This window comes from Neolamprologus multifasciatus, chromosome 8 (genome assembly GCF_963576455.1).
Source record: "Neolamprologus multifasciatus chromosome 8, fNeoMul1.2, whole genome shotgun sequence".
Classification (NCBI taxonomy): Eukaryota; Metazoa; Chordata; class Actinopteri; order Cichliformes; family Cichlidae; genus Neolamprologus; species Neolamprologus multifasciatus.
In genome coordinates, this window is record NC_140446.1 from 19,513,474 (window position 1) to 19,533,803 (window position 20,330).

Consider the following 20,330-nt stretch of genomic DNA (forward strand, 5'->3'; position numbering starts at 1 on the left):
AGCATATACGAACATTTGTGTGCATTTGTGTGTGTTTAAATCAATGTTTGCGAGTGAGCGTGTCCACATGGGCGTGCAGCTGCATGCTTCACAGACTCCGTTTGCAATGGTTTGGGGTTTGGCACACAGAGGGAGGGAATTCCTTTAGATTCGGACCGAAACAGAGGAGGGTCTCACTGGTGACTCCAAACCGCTCCAAACCTCGGATAGAGGGGGGTGATAATTTACAGTCCGAGTGGGCTGCAACTAAAGGGGACTCAGTAAAGTGGTTGAAACAGGCCGGCCCGTATATCTCTCAGTAATTGACGGCATTTAAGCCGAGTGCAGAGTTCAGAGCCAGGAGAGATGGTGTTACCCCAGGTTCTCTTCAGGTTCCTCCACTCCTCCTTTCTCTCTGGCTGTTTGCGGCTTGCTCGGCAGAAACAAGCTTTTCATTTGAAACGCTCCTTTATGTGGCTCTCTGGTGCCAGCGGCATCATTAGGATTTTAGGAGGGTACTTATCACATGAACAGCCAGGTCCTTACCCACGAATATGAGGATTTTTCTGCTTTTTAAAAAAAAGTGCTTTACTGATTTATTACGGACAGCGATAGAATAGACAGGAGTCTGAATGGCCTCAACAAATCTAGTAAACAGCCTTTATGATAGGATCCAGACTAAAAACATGGCTTGTTAATAAATATGTATGTGAAACTACTATCACTTTAATGGTTGAAGAGTTTATCATCACTGCTTTCAACTCTGTTGACCATTTACCAATCATACAAAGGACTATTCACTGCAGAATATAGTGGGCTCACTGGGGGGGGGGGTAGCAATTATGGAAAATATTCAGGGATGATTCCTTTAGAAGCTTTATTTCTGGTTTTGTTTATTTGTTGTATTTGATTCATTTATTTTTGCATTTTTTGCTTTTATTTCAATAAACGCAAACAATCCCAGATCCCTGATCACTGCACTAAAATTCACAACAGCAAACCCTTCCACCAAAAAGTCACATTCTTCTTACTAGCACATGACAAGGGGGAAAAAAAGATTAAATAAAGATTAAACTAATAATTAAATAAATACACATTAGGAATGCATCAAAAGGAATGTTTTTTTTAAAAGGGAATTAAAAAAATTGCTGTCTCTGGGTGATTTTAGAAGTTCAACTGGAGGTAATATTTCTTGTAGGAGCAATTCATTAGGCACGCCGTTTACTTTTACTTTCATATCTAAAACTTATATAACAGCAAGCTGTTCTAAATTGGATGTTAAGTGTGGTTGTTAGTCTGTTTTGGTTTGGTTTAGTTCGGATCGGTTTGGTTTGGTTGTCCGTCTCTGTGCGCGTGTGTTAGCCCTGTTAATGGGACCAGTCCAGGATCTGTCCCACCTCTCACTCTATGACAGCTGGGATTGCTTCCAGCCCCTTTGCAGTTCTCCTTCTAGAGTGCTGAGGCCTTAATATGAAAAATCTGAGCAAAAATCGTAGGTCACAGTCAAACTCACAACTCCAGATATGTGTTAACATCCCCAATAACATCACGCCAGGATAGAAAAAGAGTGACTGATGATGCGAATCTTAACTAACAGCTGCTGGGTTTGTTTTTTCTATTTATTTATTTTTTGTTGTTCTTTTCTGTCTCGTAATACTTGTGTGTTAATGGATGCGGCTCCTCGCCCTATAAACAGGAAATATCTGTTAAATCTCAGCAAATAAGACACATGCACAGCCATTCATTTGTCAGCACAAATTATGGCCCGAGTCTCACAGTTATGAATGTCATCTCAGTCTTGCCAAAGCGCACATCCAAACACCTCAAAACGCACTCACTGAGGTTCGTTTTCAGCATCATAATCTTATTTATTTAATTTTTAATTATTTCTTGCTCTATTTTCAGTATCAAGACTCGGAAGGGCCTACGCACTCTCGTTCGGTCCCCTACATACTTTTCCACATTCCTCCCATTTCTTTCTCTCCCTTGAACGATAGATATACTATCCTCCTTCCCTCTCTCCCTTTTCACATGCCTTCCCCGCCTCTACTTGTTCTCCCTTCCTCTTCCTTTCTTCTGCTCTCATCGAAATTCAGCGGTGTAATTCTCTCTCCGAGGACACCATTGATCTCTCCCTTCCCGCATGTTTGAGAAACACTGGGCGGGCAGAGCTGGGATTTTTAACGTATGAGGGGAGCAGCGGGGAAACGGTGAGAGGAGGAGGACGAACAGGAGAGGGGATGACAGAAGCGAACTAGAGAGGAACAGGAAACAGAAAGAGAAAAGGGGGGAGAGAGGAGAGAGTGAGAGAGAGAGGAGAAAAAGCAGTGGGGGGAGAAGGGGGAGGCAGAAGAGGACTGCCAGGCCCCCCCTCCCTCACTCCCTCTATAGTGACTGCAGAAGAAAAGACACGGGCTTTCCTCGTGATCACATCTTCCGCCCCTCTTTTTGAAGCACAGAGAGACAAGAGAGCAGCTATTTACTGGAGCACACACATAATGGCCACTTTTATTTACTTTCGTCCATTTAGCTTCTGCCAAGGACTCTCTAGTGTGTGGGCCAAAAACAGAAACCCGAGGTGTTTTACAAAGTACCAAAGTCCCCCTCCTCCTCCTCCCCCTCCTCCATTTTCTCCTCTATATGCATGTATTTGGGTTCCTTATTTACTTGCTTATAGCTAATTCTTAACCACCCACAAAACAAAACAAAAAAATCCAAAGCAGAGGTGATATCCAAACCCCTGCTCAACATGTGACCACATTTATATATGACCTGCCTTCAATCCTCCTTCAGGCCAGGCCACATCCAGATTCACACACACACTCCCCTACTCTGACATCAGAAAGGTCACTAGTACTACCCAGGCGGTGATGGAGCTGACCCTCTGTCCCGAGGCGAGCCCGATGACCAACCAGCCTTCAGCAGCAGCAGTCGTCCTCTCTTCTAAGTTCACCGCTGACCTTTAAGAGAGTTTCATTGCTACCAGACCTCAGACAAACTGCAGCTCATCAGGCAGAAATGCGTAATCCCCTCAGCCTCACGCAAGTCAGACTTTCTGTCTTTACACAGGTTTCGTTTTTGTCTTTGTTTTTTTTCCCACCTTCATATGGAATTTATTTAATTCCTTTAAACTCAACATTGAGAAATAGCTACAGTTATTTATTTATTTTTAGATTTTTGTAAAATTTTGCATCTTAGTACACCAAATCTGATCATCTCCTTTTATTTTACACATATACATTTGTTGTATTTATTTATTTTATCTCTGCACATATTGTACATTTTATTCTGTATGCGTGTTATTTATTGTGATCACTGCTTGCCTTTCTTTTAGCACCAGCATGGGAGAGTAGCCTACTCTAATTCTGTCGCACTATTATACAGAGAATAACAATGAAGGGGTAAATATTTAAGGAAATTCCACATTTTAAATTTTATTTTTAATATAATTTTAATATCAAATTTCTACTAGTCTGAATAGTTACAGTAAAAGATTTTTGTTCAGGTCAGGAATAAATTATTTGAGCTTTTAGTTACCAAGGAAGGTGACACTTTTTTATTTTTTATTTTAGTGCATCTACAGACTTATTATTTCAAACGTGTCGTCTTCACTGGTTGAATAATGACGCAAAATAATTTCATATTTCATTTAATTTCTCAACTGCTGAGTTGCGGTGAAGAGTTTTCTTTTAAACGTCTGAACAGCCTTCATTTATTTATTTAGAAGTGGTATAAGCGGTCTTAATACAAAGTGCTCGTTTTGCAGCCTGTAAACTGCCCTCACCAAAAATTACAGGTTTTCTGACCATATTTCCCTCTTGGTTTTGTAACCGGATCGCATCCATTTCTCACTTCTTACTTTTTCCCCACTCATTGTGCTCTTTATCACCGAAACTTCATCTGTTGTGTGACTAATCATTCCGCTCTTGTTTTCTCTTTCGCGAAAAAGAGAAGCCACTTTCTCTCAAATGAAGCTCACAAGGGGGCTGATCACAAGACGGAGCAGGTCGTGTGTCTTTCTCTCTTCCTGCCTCGTTGTTCTGTGTGTGTGTGTGAGTCTGTGCGTGCGTGTGTGTGTCTGCTGACAGTATAGTGACGGATGCCCCTCTTGCCCTGTGCTTGATGCCTTTACTTAGGGGCCTCTGAGCCTCCTGCATTCAAAAACAAATAAGCTGCCACATAAAGATCATCCCTCATTTCTTCTCAAGTCACTCAGAGCCTCGTCCCCCGACACAAACGCACACAAAGATGTACCAATCACTAACGTACCAACTTCCTTTTCAAAAGTATCCCGCGTTCTCTGCATTGCATTTGTGAACCAGGCACACACGGCTCAACACACACATACACACAAGCACACACCAGGGGCTAACATCTGTAAGGGATTTGTACAGTGAGATGATACTCAATAATAAATAATGTGAACATTTGAAACTCATTTCAGTCCCCCTCTGTGCGACCCCAAACAAGGTCAGAGAAAAATGTGTGTGTGAGTGTGTTTTGCAGGAGAAAGGCAGAGAGAGAGAGAGAGAGACCCCCGCGCCCACGTTTACGCTATATCTGAGTATTATTCATGCATGTCTGCGATATGACGACTCCCAGAATCTCACAGGTGTTCCCAATTCCCAGTTACAGCAGTGACCTCGGCTTGGTGTCCCCACTCTCACCCTTCACCATTTCCTCTCAAAGAACTGGGAGAAAAAGTCATGTATCATGTTTTCTATCAAATCTCACCTCCTCTGCTAACTTTTAATCTTACGGATCCTTTAATTGGTTTACTTAACGAGGTTCAGATGATTCAGGATCAGACCCCTAGCCCCCCCGCATTTTATCTTTCCTCCTCACAGTGTGCTTTGGTATGTGGCCAGTAGGGGAGGCTGTGGTCCATCCTATAAGGCTCCACAGAGCACAAAAGCAGCTGATGTTGCTGGTCAGAGGTCAGCAGACAGCCTCTGAGAAGCACCAGGCGTTCCAGTTGAGCTGACTCAGAATTTAACAGGCCAAAGAAACCCGAAGAAAGGCAGAGAAGGGGTGTGAAGTCACTTTACACTAAGAGAGAGGAAAGGACCCCTCATCTGTCCTCCACCTACTCCTCCAGCCTTTGACCTCCTTGTCCTCCCTCCGTTCTTCTTCTTAAAGGACGGCCGCTTGCGTATTTTGTTGTGGCCGTGGAAGCTGGAGGTCTGCTTAAAACTGTGACGAGATCACCTGTTGTGTCATCTGACCCCACTCTGAAAACACTCAGGTCTAATGTGATGTCATCTACAACAAGACCTCACCAGCATCCACCACCCTTAAAATGAAGCTCAGATTCAACGTGAGCGTTCATGTGTTTGTTGCACATGTGCGTGTGTGATTGCATCCTATAGAGGAATGCAGAAAGGCAGGAACTGAATGTGTGTCTGTGTCCAGTTTCTGGTAGGTGAGGCGGGAGAGGTGGGAGATGACGTGTATGTCAGCTAGGGGTGAAGGAAGATGGAGTAAATCTGACTCTGTGGCACACCTCACCATGTAAACACACACGGGTAAATGCACACACACCTTCACATCTGGTGTGGTCATCGGTCCACTTCTCAGTGGATGTGCCCCTCCTCCAACACACACACACACACACATTAATTCCCCCTGTAGTGCTGCTCCTCACCCCTTTCTCTATCACTGGCAAAGTAAACCCACCATGTGAGAATGATGAATGGGCTATTCTGCACCGGAAGCACACGTTGGAAACCTCCTGCCACCCCTGCCCTGCTTCTCTCTCTCTCTCTCTCTCTCTCACACCCACACACACACCTGCACACACACATGCTGCCCCACTTGCTTTCTCTTACCCTCTCGAGTCTGTTATCGTCTCTCCTCCTCTTTCTCCCCTGGTGACCTCACAGGCCTCCTTCCTTCCTGGTCGCCACATCTCTCTGCACACACAAGATCCTGATGTCTGTGTGTGTGTGTGTGTGTGTGTGTGTGAGAGAGAGAGAGACTAATACAGAGAGCGTAGTGTCTTGCAGACGGTGTCCAGTGTTGCACACACACCTGCAGGTCATGTGCTTGTTTATTGAGCACTTTGTGCAATTAGATGTCCAAAAAAAAGAGAACCAAAAAAAAAAAAGAGTTAAAAACTATGTTTGCTTTTTAAAATCTTTATTTGAAAACGTTAGCATGACTTATAAATTATTAATTATTGCAGATGAAACAGAAAATAACAGCATGCAATCCACGAAACACTATATGAATTTTTGAATTGCAGATGAACCCCCCCCCCCCCCCACACACACACACACCACCACCACCCCTTTTCATCTGTCTTTTCTTCAGCCATAGACGTCACATTGGTGTGAGGGAGTCTGAAATCAGCCAGGGGAAATGTTGAAACTCCAGGTGGTCGGCAACCAATTAAATAAAGCGTCACTGTGCTTCTTCTCTTTTCTTTTTTTTTGAATTGCACACACTCCTTTTGATGCAGAGACAAAAAGTAAAAAAAAAAGGTAATCTAAAACAAACACACACGTATATATGTATGTATGTATGTATATATATATATATATATATATATATATATATATATATATTCCTTTTACAAAACCTCGACCCAATGTGGAGGAAAACGGGGGGAAAGAAACAAGTTTCATTTGCTGTCGAAACATTTGTAGTGGAATTAAACATATGGATGCCACAGGCAAACTGAGGGCTGGAATATATTAGAGCCGCACAATGTTACACTAACCCTCCAGTATCTTACACCGCTCTGAGAGATTAATGGAATAAAGAGGAGAGAGGAGGTGGGGAGGTAAGGGTGTGGGGGTGTAGAATTGGGGGGAGAAAGAAAAAGAGTGAGTGAGTGTTCGTCTGTCTTTCTCAGGCTACTGCAAAATCAATATTTTGCCATGATACACAGCTCTCTCCTCGCAGCTTTTTTGGCTGAATACATCCAGATCTGTCCATCTAAACCTAAATATTAGGTATCCCGTGCCGCAGTCAGACTTCAAAGGCAATTACGCACATCTGTTTGAAATTGTAGTATTTGATTTGTTTATGAATCTGTTCATTTGAGGTTTTCCTTTTTTTTAAAAAAACAAAATAAAACAGAGGAAAACATACAAATAAAAAATAAATCCCGTCACATTGTCTCTGTGCAGCTTTTCCACACGCTCCCGCAAAGTGTAAGTGGGTCATCATTCCTCACTTTACAGATAATATTTTGCATCCTGTTCCAACACGTTGGGTCTCATCATGCCAGCATGTTGGTGTCTGTGAAGAAGAAACCCAAGGAGCAAAACGCTGAAGTGATTTTATTTTATTTTTTTCCTATTGTTAAATTAGTGATTTTCAGCACAGCAAGGTAATTGAAGGGAAAGGCTTGTATGAAGAAATGTCACAGAGAAGAGGAGGAGGAGGAGAAAAAAGGAGGAATGTGCAGATTTGTTCACAAATGAATAGTGTGCTTGTTGTTCTTTATACCCCGAGTAAGGAGAGAATTGAACTGTCTCAAGGGGAGCAGAGCCGGATGTGAAGAGCAGCTCAAATCTCGGGTTTAAAAAGTTTGCATCATGAATTTAGGTAGGACAAAAAGTGTGACGTTTAAAGAAAGAAGAAACAAAAAGAAGTCATTATGGTTTTCACTTCTTCTTCTACTACTATAAGCTCATGTATCTGACAACAGGGAGATCCCACTTGCTGTGATATGAACTATGAATATGAGTCAGACACCGAGTGTTGTGGTTTGACCTCAATGTATTTACACGCTCGCTCGGAGAATCTGACTAATATCTATCACAGTTCATGCGGGTAGTTTCATAAACTGCTGTGAAATGAAAGTTCACCTATAATATGATACGTATTATATTTTAACATGTGATCTTTTTTGTGGTATTTTCTTCATATTCTGATTAACAGAAGGCTGTGAGGCTGCAGAAATTTGAATTTCAGTTTTTATCTGATGGTGAAAACAGCTGATTGAAGGGAAACGTGGTGTGGAATTTTACAGAACAGCTGGTCAGGGATCAGTCCAAACGATAATTCATCGTTTATTCATCACAGCTGATTTATATAAATGGTCCTTTTAAATGTTTGATCAAAATTAGTCTCTTATTTCATAGTTTAATTTACAGCGTAATTAGAAAAAAGGGGGCCACACGTTCCTGCTCACATTTGGTTTCAGTAATAACTGACACACACCTTTTAGATTTCAGTGCCATCTCATAATTATTAACAATCGACCGAATAGATAGTCATTCTTTCTAGTTCTCCCCGCTGATCCTAAAACTTAGCGCACAGTTTGCAGATTTCACGCGAAGGACTGTGAATGCGCCCAAAGAATATTTTTAAATGAGTTCACGTGGTTCACACACAATCCACCTTCCATTCCCCTCTGACTGGGCTCTCCCTGCATTCGTAATTATTGTTTACATCGTTTACTGCTAAACACTTTTTTTTTGCCATGTACTAATTTCACGCTAGACAGCTGCAAAATTATTCAGCATTCTCACAATATGCAAAAGACGTAAATAAATACATTTTTATTTCCTCTCTCGCTCTCTGGGTAACAATGTGCCAGTTCTGGCCCCCATGTAGCAGTTTGACCTTAAACACGCGCTTTTAGGCACAGACCTGGCTACTGGAGCAGGAATTCCCGGACAAAAGGCGCAGACGGCCTTGCCGCCCCCTCCTGGACTAAATTTGGTAAACCTAGTCCCTGCGCATATTTTACACAACCTCAGCTCGTCCAGATCCTACAGTGTGAGAACGACCCGCCAATTTATCATTCATTGCGGCAAATCACGGCGGAGACTGCGTTTAATTGAGTTTGCATTGTATTTCGTCGCTGGGTGCCTTTCTCGCTATAGGGTGTGTGTGTGTGTGTGGAGCGAGGGGGTGAGGGGGATTCTGTCTCAGGCCGTCCCAGTGCAACTGCGGTGGGAGGAGGAGGTGGTGTGTATGGAGAGGAGAGGAGAAGAGAGGGCAACCTTACCCTCCCCCCCTCTTCCTCCAAGACCCCCCCCCTCACTCCTTTCCTCCCGCACCTCATCCCCTCCTCCCCTCAGCTCCGCCTCTGTCTTACAAAACAATCAACTGGTAGTGAATAATGTGCATTGCTCATGTAAAGCGGAGCAACAACTGCATATTGACGTATCTAAAATAGATTTTATAAATGCAAAAGCACTTACTGATAATCACAGTGATCGAAAGAAGACGGTTGACAAATGTAAACAAACAAGGCTGAAAAGTGTGTCTAATTTCTCCAAAGCAAAGCTGACCATGTAGTGGGAATTTTTTTTTCTTTCTTTCCTCCCAGATGATCAGTTGTTAACATTTCACGTGCTGCCCATTTGACTCAGTTGTAGGCTACTCCACTTCACGGGCCCACCACTTTGTTAATTTGCCTCTTAATTGTCTGCGATGCAATTACGGCGATACGGATGGGCTGCGTGACGCCCATCAGTGCCGCAGGAGGACCGCGCAGGGCCGCTAAATCAGCTCCTTGACACCCAGAACGTCTCCGGGTTATGCCGACAAAACTTGCTGTTTTTGGACCTCGACCGGCTGCTAAAAAGCACCTCAGCGGGCACACATCCCAGCATGCCCCGCTGCTGCTGTTTGCTGCTTGCTCCTTGTGGACCCATCCCACTCTACAAACCCTCCACCCGACTGATAGTGGAGTCTAAAAGAAGAAAAACGGACATTTGCACTACATTCAGTTGAAGCCATCTGGTGCAGACTTCTTTCATTGCATATATTCAAACACACGCAAACACACACACAAAGCTGTGACGTTTGTCTTCCAAATTCTTTTTATTATTATTTTTTTAATAATTCAGGTAGACCCGACCGGGCTACAACAACTACAGTCACACACACACACACACACACACACACACACACACACACACACACACACAAGCATCGCTTTAAGGCACCCAGACTGCGGCTGACAATGTAACCCCCGCCCCCCTCGTTTTAATTACATTATGAATATTCATTGTGACTCAAAGACAAGAACCGAACGACAAAATAAAAATGATAAAACGTTTAAGTCTTGGAGTTAGTCAGCTGGTTTTTTTTTTCGAATAAACATCAAATCTGCTCGGGCTGTTTCGTCTTCATTCTAGTTTTCTGTTTATTTGTTTGTTTCTGTGAGTTTTTATGCGAGAGAGGAGAAATACAGAAAAAGAAAAGCAGTGATGTGCTGTATGCAGCCCGAGCAAATTTCCCCATAGCAGAGCAAAACGGGTATTAAGATACACGTTACAGCTCGGTGTAATGTAAGTACTGTAACTTTAAAAGAATAAAAATAGAACCAAAACAAGAGCAGAAAAAAAATGACCATATTAAAAAAAAATTGTAACCTCAAGGTACACACACACACACACACACACACACACACACACACACACACACACAGAAAACTTCAGCTCACAACAATAAACAGCCTCAAATCTCGGCTCTGATACGGTAAATTGTTTTTCTTTTTATTGGTCAAGTTTTTTTTTAATTTATTAATAAAAATAAATTAAATTAATTTAAAAAGTAAATAAACGTTATACTGGCTTGACTGTAAGCGTGTTACATTGACGTACTTTTACAGCTGCTTCATTTTATGTATTTTTTAAAAATATCAACTATTATTATTTTTTCTTTTTATTATATATCTTTACTGTGTTTTTTTAAATTCACATTATTAATGCAGGATTTTATTATTATATTTTGTATTATGAATTAAATTAATAATTTAAATGAAAATGGTCAAATATACGCTTTTAATTGCATGATTTAGGTAGCTAGGCAAAAGAAAAACATTCACAGTAAATGCTATTATTATTATTATTATTATTATTTTATAACAATAATAATAATGATTATTATTAGTAATAGTAGTAGTTTAGTTTTATTGGGATTGTGGTATCTGTAAATCACTGTGAGGTCCACTTATCAAACACACTGTGAAGAAAAATTATATATAATTTATATATATATATATATATATATATATATATATATATATATATATATATATATATATATATATATATATATATATATATATATATATATATATATATATATATGTGTGTGTGTTTTAAAGTCACCCTTCCACGACTGCTTGCTGTCTGTAATGTTTCCCTCAGTCCCCTTATTTCCCCCCTTCTCCGTGTTGTGTAATAGTTGTTATTGCTATTATCGCCTCATCGTGCTGCCACAGAAGAGCTGCCTGTCCTGCTGCAGTCACTTTGAATTAACTTCACCAACACGGAAACTCCTCACAGCCACAGAAACGCGCAGGTTACTCTTTTTTTCTTGGTGCAAACTGACTGAATGTCATCCAAAATCAGCTTAATGCGGATACGTGTTTAAAGGCGTTTTTCATTAGAAGAGACTCCTCAGCCAAACTCTCGGCGCTCGCGTGTGTTGACGGCGAAACAAACGATCGGAGAAGTGCAAACAAAACGCCGCCTTTTGTCAAAAATATTCAAACCCAACTGTAAAAAGTGCGAATAAGATAATAAGGATAATATCGGCGCATTTTAATGAGCGGCTGTTGCACGCGCTCTGATGATTAGGAGAACTAAAAGCGTGTTCTTCAAAGTGAGCAGACCGGTCCACCGTATGTAATTATGTAAAACGGGCTTACTCCTGCAGCCAGCTTGTAATTTTAGATTTTTTTTCTTGCTTTTTCTGAGGACTGTAGGCTTTAATAAAAAGATACAACGTGAGATCAGAAGAAGCAGGGCGAGAGGAGAATTCCCTAAAATTAAATCTTTCAATGTGGAAAACAGACACACACACGCCAACTCTCTCTCTCTCTCTCACACACACACACACACACACACACACGATGAAATCATCATTGTTTTGGGTGGGAAAATATTACTCTCTCACTGGTGTCAGATTTGGTGAAGGTTGTTGTGTTTAATGCAACTAATATCTTAATTCTTTCCTTTCATTTAGTTTGTTTTTGTATTTATACATTTAAAAGCATTATTAATGTATTTAACATGTTTATATTTTTGAGTTAACAGAAAGGTTAGACGCACTCACATACACACTCTCTCTCACACACACACAAAGGATATCAACATGGCGAATAAACCTCGGCTACAATGATCGATTTATTTGCCGGGTGGGTGAGGGGGTTGTGCCTCATTTAGTGAAACGGTAATATATTTAATTTAAATTCAGTCATATTTTATATATATTTGTAAAGAAAAATGACCGCAAAATTACAGGTTAAATAGACTATAACCGAAATAAATATAAAAATATTGAAATATTTTAAAGTCTGTTATAATATTCTATAGCGTTAAACAAGCTCAGGATTTTTTTTACAAATTTAAAAATTGTTTTTTCCCCCATCTATAGCTTTTACAGTTAAAGTCTGCTTAGCTTTTTTGTTTGTTTACGTCAGAAAGGAACTGTATGGAAAAGTCAAATTCCATCTAACTAGCGCTGATATCACGGCCTTGCTGATTTGCGGCTGCTTGTTGTAAATAACCTCCCTCCCACCCCAGAATGAAATCTTAAAGCTCCTCACCTTTTGCAAGAATAAAAACAAACAAACAGAGAAAGTGAAAAGAGTAATAGATGGCGTGGTGGAGATTCCGTCCACATTCCTTTGTTTTCTTCAGTCCGTGCTCTCCTTCGTCAGATAAGTGTGTAACATGAGAAGGCAGGACGGGCTGCAGCCCTCCTGCAGCAAAACACACACCTCGTAGGCAAAAGCAGGCTTTTGAAAATGGCGCCCCAGCAAACGCCTCCACCTCCCCTCCCGCCTCCCCTCCCGTCAGTGTGGAGCGGGGAGGAGGCGAGAGGGGGGCGTGCCATGTGTGCCGTGTTGCGCGCAACGGGGCTGTAGCCTCTGCTCCCGTGTCGGTTATAGAATCTGGATATAAAAAACCGTCCCCGGTAGGCTGTTCGCCCGGCACGGCCGCATACGTTGAGCTCCCCCTCCTCCTCCTTCTTCACGTCGACAGCGAGTCGTTGGAGCAATCGGGGAGGGAGACGCGTCGTGTCATTACGCACCGAATAAAAGCGCACTTTCGGGCATCCGTGGATTTCCAAGCCTTTCCCCACCCCCAACAGCCTACCCTCCCAACCCCTCCTCTCTCCCTCGCTCTCTTTTGAAAATCACAGAGAGGTTTCCCGTTTTCGTCCGCGGCTTTCGTGCGCACACGGGCTTTTCTTCGTCTCCTTCGTCTGTCCGTTTAGATCCGTGGCCGCTTTGGCGTGAAAACGAGCCGTCCGCACGTCGCCATTCCTGTTCGCAGGCAAGCTGCTTGTGTAACCGCGCGGTCTAGCCAGCAGCTGAGGCTTCCGGGGGAGAGTTGTGAAGTGGGGATCTCTCTCTCTCTCTCTGGCTCTCTCTTTCTCTCCCTCCTTCCCTCAACGGCGGAGCAGCAGCGAGGGAGAAGAGAGAGAGAGAAAGGAGGAGGAGGAGAAGGAGGGGGAAGCCCACGCTGATAGCTGGAGGGAGCCCCAGCGCGTTGATCCTCTGTGTGTGCGTGTGCGTTGTGTGCGAGTGCATTATAGTCGTTGCTAGGAAATCCTTTCTGTTAGTGTGTGAGGGAGGACCTGCAAGCAGGATCAGAAGTCAGCTGCAGAAAAAATGAAAAAAATGAAATCTTTTGCTAAATGAACTAAACTTTCAGTGCTTTTAAATATAGATTTTGGGATTGTTTATGTATTTATTTCAAAAAGCATAAAATCTGGATCTGTTCAGGAATGAGTAGGAACACATGCAGTGCGCGTATGTATTTATAAGAGCAAGTGCGCAGCTTTGTGCGAATACACAAACTGATACACGGTGGTGATGAAACAGGCGGCTTCGTCTATAGTAAAGGAATTGATTCAGGACATTGTTATAAGTGTTAACAATGCGTGTATGTGTGTGTGTGGTAGTGGTCTTGGCTTGCAGAACAGTCAGTCCTCACCTATGTAAACGCACCCCTGAGGGTAACAGATTTATCTGCAAGAGGACCATCCTCCTCCCTCTTTTACCCCCCACCACACACACACACACACACACACACACACACACACACACACACACACACACACAAAGACACAGGCACACATACCCTCCCCTTCACCTCTTTCCCTGTCTTTACCTCTTCTCCCCCCCACAGCATGGAGATGGATGGCCCATGTCCCCTTTGTCTAGATGCAAATGGACTTTAACCCCGAATTAATTGATAACTCCCCAAAAAGGCCTAATAGTGCTCTGCTCACATGATGTGCACACGCTCACTGGCAGCCACTGCCAGCCTTGTTAGACATGTTGAGTCAGTCTCCAGAACATTTACACTAAATACATCAAGTTTTTTTTCTTTTTCTTTTTACAAGCGGGGACTTGATGCAAAATGCACACTAACTACCATTAATTGCCAAACTTGTGTTTTTCTTGTCTTTCTCCACTGGGATCGCTTTCAAATTTAAACCAAGCCCACCTGGGAGGAGGAGGAAGTGGGGGTGTGGGAGGGGGGAGTTCAGAAACCACACAACCACAGTGACCAACCTTTTCTCTACTAAAGAAATCCTGCAACCGTGCTCACCGGCAGGTCCCCCCCCCCCCCCCCCCCCCCCCCCCCCCCCCCCCATCCCAACCTTCCTGCAAGACAGAAATATCACATTGTTGTAAATCTATTTTTACTTTATGTGCAGACATCTGAACTTTCAGGCCTGTTATATCCTGTTCAGATTGCACAAGATGAAGTTGCTTGTAGCAACTTCATCAACATGTAGCTCGGTTTGGGAATGTGGGACCTACACATGATCCCCACTCTCTCCCTATTAACTGTGATGCCACGCTGCTCTGCGACATTACCACGGCACTAAAAAATTTATTCCAGCGCCTTGCTTTCTCAGGTCGATCAAGAAAAAGTGTGCGTGTTGGGGGTGGGGTGTCAAAAGTGGATGCTTTGTGTATTTAAGAATGAGTGCATGTACAACCACTTCTTAAAATCTTGTGTACAGTAAACCTGCTTGGTGTTTGTGTACCTATCAATCCTGAGCACAGGGAACAGTCTGCTTCATGTCAGGAACAGACTGCATTACCACGGATGTAAAAAATCATCTGGGGAAGAGGCCACTTGTTGCTGGAGATGACGATCGTCGGTTGAGAGAAGGGGATTGGGGGGTGATGAGAGAGGGAGAATAATTTCATCCGAGGAAGATGGATGGTTAAATGCATCTGCTTCGTGTACTTTCCTCAACAAGCCACATAAACATATGTGATTTCATTCACTCGTCATCACAGAGGTCACTTCAGTATCCCTCCAAATGATACTGCTATTACATTACTTGTTTCTATTGCATAGGTCAACAATTCTTTTTAACCTTTTTGTTGTTTATTCGAGAAATGGACAAATGCATGTTGAAACCAAAGAGCAAATCGCTTTTTTCCCCTCTTGTTTTTCTTGGAAGCGTATTTGGTTGAAATACAAGCAAATACAGAACATTCATAATTGCAGCAACCAGAACACATAAACGATCTAGTTTTTCCAAATGTTGCTCTCTTGCCTCTCACCAGCACACTCATCATCTGAACCTTTCACTCATTCAGCCTCTGGTTTTGCCACATTGGTTCAGTCTCATGATCGGTGGAGGGTGTATATACACATGCAGCTGTTACGGAGAATGATCGCTGCAGTACACGGAGGAGCTTTGTCATGGGCTTTACTTGTGCTTCCTGATACAGCGGAGTAGCATTAAGTTACAGTTGCATTGCGGCAGCACAAAAATGCTAAAATACGCAGATTTGTGTTGCTTGTGGGGACCTGAGATTTAACTACCAGGGCATTTGTGCTTTAAGCTGCAGATGTACGGTATGAACAAAGTCATGTGTTGTCTCAGTGAGTTCCAGTTTTGGAACATCTTAAACTTTAGGACTGGTTCCCATACCTTTTTCATCTGATGTACCCCCGCTGGCCTGTCAGAGTCACTCAGGAATCCCTTTGTCGACATCACATCTAACTTTCAAATGGGTTCATGTGACCCCAGTTGAAACTGGATCTAAGTTACTGTCAGCTTGGCATTTACGCTTATGGATTTCACTCAGTTTACCAGTTATCAATTATGGCAAGTGAACTGTCTCAACCACCACTGGCTTATTATTTGAATCGTCTATCCATAACTTTTAGCTATTTGAACTTCATTTAAAAGCTGTTCATCAAAATCACCAGTTTATACACTCACTGGCCCCTTTGTTAAGTACATATGTTCTACTGCATGTGACACAAATATCTAATCAGCCAGTCAAGTGGTAGTAAGACTTGCAGCACTTAAAAAAAGTGTTTTAAATGACTTTGAATGTAGAATGGTTGTTGGTGCCATACAGGCTGATCTGAGTATTTCAGAAACTGATCTACTGGGATTTTCTCACACATCCATCTCCAGGGTTTATAGAGAATGTTAAAAAAAAAAATAAGAGAGCAAATATCCAGTGAGGGGCAGCTCTTTTAGAGAAAATGCCTTGTTAATGCCAGAGATCACAGAAGAATGGCTAGACTGCTATGAGCTGATAGAAGGACAACAGACACTCAAATAACCATTTGTTACAACCAAGGTATGCAGAGTATAAGAGCATCTCTGCAGGAGCAGAAGACCACATAGAGTCGGATGATCCCATTCACATGTGCTCACCAAAACTGGAGAATAAAAGATTGGAAAAGCATCACTTGGTTTGTTGAATCTTGATTTTTGCTGTGACATTCCAATGATTTCAGGAGCTCAGGCTGCTGCCGATGGTGGAATAGTGTAGGGGATATTTCACTGGCAAACTTTGAGCTCTTTAGTACCAACTGAGCATTAATGAAATGCCAAAGCCCACCTGAATATTGTTGCTGACCATGTCCATCCCTTTAAGACCACGATGTATCCATTTTCTGCTTCCAGCAGGATAACACAGCATGTCACAAAGCTCAGATTATCTCATACTGGTTTTGAACATGACAATGAGTTCACTGACCTCAAATGGTCTCAACATCATCACATCTGATCTTGTGGATGTCCATTCAACAACTCTTCAGGATTTGTGTGATACAATCATGACAGTATGTACCAAAATCTCTGAGGAATGTTTCCAGTACCTTGTTGAATCTGAGCCGCAAAGAATTAAAGCGTTTCTGAGAACAGCCAAGACGTAGCATGGTTTAGCTACTAAAATGACCACTGAGCATACATTCAGTCAACTAACAATTTTCTCATGCTGTTGGCAAACAATTTCAGCTGTTAGCTAGCTTTCAGTTAAAAATTTCAACTGCCAGCAAGACTGCTAACTAATCGTTTCACTTCATTTAACTTCTCTCCTAATGGTAGTTAGCTTTTTAACTGTTTATGCATACTATTAGCAAATGATTTAACTCTTAATCCTAACTCTTAATTTAACTCACTGCTTTAATTCTTTTTCTCCTCTTTTGGTGATTTATGTTTGTTTGCTTTGTTTAGTTTTTCTTACATTCCACATATACATAATTTTTAGTTAACTGTTACAGGTCCACTCATTTTTGTAATTCAACTGTATTCTTTCTTTTTCAGATTAGTTGAAGTAACCTGTCTGTGTACTCCTCGGGATTACCCGAGACTGGGAACATCAGCTTGAGGGAAAAATGCACATGAGATGATGTCTATCTGTTAACGTCCAGCTCCGGGACATGTTTGGCTGAAGTCTCTCTTATTCTGTTGATGTTTGGTTTTGCTAGCCACATCTGTGCATCTTTAATCAAAGTCACGGTCAGTCTTTGAAGAGAGATATTTAGCTCAGACCGGAGGCCAAAAAGCTACAAAGAAATGAAAGATAAGTATTAACGACAGTGAAAAGAGGGGTAAGATAGCTCAAGCTACAAAAGGGCCGACTCACTTTTACTCTGATTACATCAGAGTTGAGATGACCTGTGACCTTCCAGCTGGACCAAAAATGGATTTTGACACAAACTTGCCTTTTCTTCTCCCAGGCAACAGCCACCCCGGAGATCACATGACTCTCGAGGCCGGCCACGCCAGGCCGCGTGATGCTGCTGCAGATGTGAAGAAGAAGGAGGGGGGGGGGGGGATTATAAAAGGAAGAAAAGAAGTTTTTAGTGAAAGATTGGAAGGGGAACAAGGGCTAGGGGATGACATGGAGAACAAGCGAACGCGTCAGCAGACAGTGAGGAGGGGGTAGGGGGTCACAAAGCTAGCTTTGTTTCTGCTCTGGCTGCTACATTAGCAGCTGCAATAAAAAAAGCTTAGAGAGATGAGGATGGATGGACGATGGCATGGAGGGGTGAATGGCCTGGCATGACATTTAAGAGATGTCTCTGTTTGTCACTTCAGCACACTGTGCTTTAATGCTGGAGCATAGAATATGCATACAGGCCAAACTCGTATAAAGACACAGAGACCTTCGTGGCAAATTCAAGAGAAAGGGACCACTGTGTGCCCAGTGATGTAACACACTTTTATGACTGATATGCATTACAATATGAGAACATAGATGAAAGAATTTAGTGCTTTGGCAAGAAGTCATATCCCAGGATGCTTTGCTCTCTTAACTCACCCGTTTGCAGCCATCCCGGTTATCCGGTTGGCCTCGCCTATGGGGTCACTAGGCCTCTATAAACTTGGGGGCTTTCTTTGCAGTCCTGTGCGTGTGTGTGTGTGTGTGTGTGTGTGTGTGTGCCTCTGGGGCAAACAATCTCCGTTCTCCAAACATCACATGACCACGTAAGCTGTTGAAACCGGCACCGTCTTCAGGTCCGGTGGCACCTTGAAGTGTTTTTCATTTGCCAGAGAGGAGCTGGCCTCAAATGGGAACCAGAGAGAGGTTTAATGTCTGATTCTTAACCTACTGCAGCTGTGTCTCGCACACATACAAACACACACACACGCACGCGCACACAAATATCAGGGGTCCACACACACGCGCAGGCGAGCTGTCTCAGAACAGGGTTAAGAATGAGCAACTGTATTACACCAGAGCAAATGAGAAGCATCACATCAACGGAGGAAATCTCAAACATTTGTCCACGTTTATCAATACTGCCATATGCGTGCAACATCATGATCGGCTTAAAAGCTTCTTGCAAACAAGCGCCAAAAAGCTCCAAAGGGCAACTATTGTCTCCTCTGCAGCTGCTGTATTTTGTAACAAGCATTACAGATGTTTCCTGTGTAAATATGTTTACTGCATAATGACACGCAGTGTGGCTTTTTTAATATATATATATATATATATATATATATATATATATATATATATATATATAAAGTACAGCACGAAACCATAGAAAGATGTTTTTTGGGGTTTTTTTGCACTTTCCTAGCAAAGGAACAGAGGCATGTCACTGCCCGAAGAAATAACTTTGTTCCAGCAGGTGCTAATGTATGTGAAGGAATTCATGAGTGAAAGCCACCTGACACCTCTGATAGTATCTTATTAAGGTGTGTTTACCCAACATGAGCAGAGTGTGGAGCAGTGGGAGGGGGTAGAACTAGTTGCAAACTGGCTTTGTTTGTGATTGTTTTAATGAGGAAGAGGGGTTTGCGCTTCAGGCTGTAGCCGTTGGTTGAAATATTCTTCTTGTTTTTTTTTCTGTCAGAGATGACATGGTTGGGAGATATTTAACTGGTTAGTCCGAGTTCAGTTTGTGCATGCACTGCTGGGGCGGCTGAAACGGTGCTCTTCGCAACTGTGACAGGAAACAAACAATTGAGTTTCTGCGATGTCTTGTGGAAGAATTGAAGAAGCTGATGTGTGAGATAGAAACACAGACACAATCATTTGAAGTGGTAGAAGTAGCTTTAGGGTGTAATGCCGTGCAGAAAGAAAGAGAAAAGTTGTGTAAATGTCAGGAACACCTAAATTAAAATAGGATGTAGTTTAGACGAGCTTGTGTTGACTTCAATGCAAATGTAAAATGGAACGAGAATAACTTTTTCCAAACTGCATGACCCACAATGCAACAGCAGGCCATTGACAAATGAAGGTCATGTTCCTCAGTGGGTGGGGTATGCTGTGACCTACCCACTTCCCCTTCCCATAAATCCTTTCAGAGGCAGAGCCAAAACCATACTGGAAGGATTTATGTATGTATTGTGTTGCTTTTGGTCTTGAGAATAGTTTATATTTTTCAACACTGTGATGAGGGCAGCAGCGGTTTGGAAGAGTCATAATAGAATTACTTAGCTTGAACTCTGAGTTTGTCTAAGTGCATTTGCCTTCTGGGGCTGGTAAAGCATATTTCTTGCTGTTGGGATGGAAACGTCTGATGTCACATTGTCAAAGCGTTTCATTACTTAGACGAGTCCACCAACACCACCCCCAAAAATCTAACCAAGAGTTGTCATGTAAATCTTTTTTTTTTCTTTCTGCTTTGAGCATGTTC

General features: G+C 42.4%; 1 protein-coding gene across 1 annotated transcript in view; it reads right to left on the bottom strand.

Moving 5' to 3' along the window:
* slc38a10 (solute carrier family 38 member 10) overlaps nt 1-13,402 on the bottom strand; it is a 38,759-nt gene extending 25,357 nt beyond the window's left edge. Inside the window, exon 1 of the mRNA XM_085170039.1 lies at nt 12,503-13,402. The gene's annotated coding sequence lies outside the window, so the exon portion shown is untranslated. The remainder of the gene's footprint in view (nt 1-12,502) is intronic.
* Nucleotides 13,403-20,330: the final 6,928 nt, after the last annotated feature.